The sequence below is a fragment of the Sinocyclocheilus anshuiensis genome, unplaced genomic scaffold (genome assembly GCF_001515605.1).
Source record: "Sinocyclocheilus anshuiensis isolate Anshui unplaced genomic scaffold, SAMN03320099.WGS_v1.1 scaffold55, whole genome shotgun sequence".
NCBI lineage: Eukaryota > Metazoa > Chordata > Actinopteri > Cypriniformes > Cyprinidae > Sinocyclocheilus > Sinocyclocheilus anshuiensis.
In genome coordinates, this window is record NW_015549647.1 from 814,822 (window position 1) to 816,506 (window position 1,685).

The window sequence follows — 1,685 nt, forward strand, 5'->3', positions numbered from 1 at the left end:
GTTTGGGATCAGGACGACGTGGTCATCCCCCTCTCTCCAGTGGACAGCCCTCTAACCAGCCCTCTTTTGACTGCCATCCCTTTTATTCCTCACTTCTTCCCCTCTCCTGTTTCTCACAGTGTGCTGAATAGCCCCGCACTGCCTCAAATACAGGCGGTGGATAACAAGAGCCCCACCAAGACACCACAAGATGCCTACGTCTTCCCTTCACCCAAAATTAAAGGACACAGTTCCACTTTCTCACACATGTCATTCCATGAGAGGAGAGATGGGACTGATAAAGTTTGAACCGCCGAACAATGGCTCACACTAGATTGTAGTCCACGACTTCTTAAAGGAATAGTTCACACCGAAATGGAAATTTGCTGAAAATGTACTCACCCTCAGGACATCCAAGATGTAAATAAGTTTGTTTCTTCATCAGCACAGATTTGGAGAAATGTAGCATTATATCACTTGCTCACCAGTGGATCCTCTGCAGTGAATGGGTGCCGTCAGAATGAGAACCCAAACAGCTGATAAATCGTCACAAAAATCGACACCTTATGAAGTAAAAAACTGCATGTTTGCAATAAACAAATCCATTATTAAGATGCTTTTAATAATTATCTTTAATAATTAATTAATTTTCTTTAATAATTAACTTTCTCTTGTGAAAATGTTGTCTTTTCTGAATCAGGAGTGAAATATGCACAAATCAAGCACCGTTTACAAGCAAAAATACTCTAAAACAGTTCTTAACACATACGTTGTTGGATTTTAATGTGAGAGGATGGACATTTTCACTATTTAATTTATTATGGACTTCGTGATTATGGACTTTTTTTGGCCAGAAGCGACGATTAAAACTTAACATTCCTTGATGGATTTGTTTCTTACAAAGTTTTCACTTCACAATATGTTAATTGTTTGACTGGAATCATGTGGATTTCTTGTGGATTATTGTGATGTTTTCATCAGCTGTTTTGACTCTCATTCTGACGGCACCCATTCACTGCAGAGGATCCACACATGGTGAGCAAGTGATATAATGCTACATTTCTCCAAATCTGTTCAGATGAAGAAACAAACTCATCTACATCTTGGATGGCTTAAGGGCGAGTAAATTTTCATTTTTGGGTGAACTATTTCTTTAAGTTTAAATCCCTCCCTTTAAAATCAACTAAGAAACTTTTGGCTTCTTTGATCAATGCCAAATGACGGTGCTGTCTGTATTTACCACAGTACCCTAAATTTTTCTATTTGACTGCAAAAGCTGGGCCTCAACCTGTGGAGCATATGAGGATGAGTGGCCTGTCCTCAAAATAAGTGCTGTTGACCCTAAATGGCCTCAATAAGCGGAGAGCCATGTCAGTCCAAGCCGCATTACCTGGGCGTGTTTGCCCGGTAATATAGGGACAAAGTGAGAGACTGCACAATCACTTCTGTAGGATTGTGCCAATTCAGGAGCAGCCTTCCTCCTGAAGCCAAAATACATCCTCAGAACAGATTCAGTTCAACGCAGGATAACCAGCATATATATATATATATATATATATATATATATATTGAATATGTTTAAGCAGGCTGCCACTTACAATAACACCACAGACCTCCAGGAGTACTCAGAGATTGTCACTGCCTACATCACCAAGTGTATTGATGATGTAACAGTCACAAAGACCATCACTGTCCGGGCCAACCAG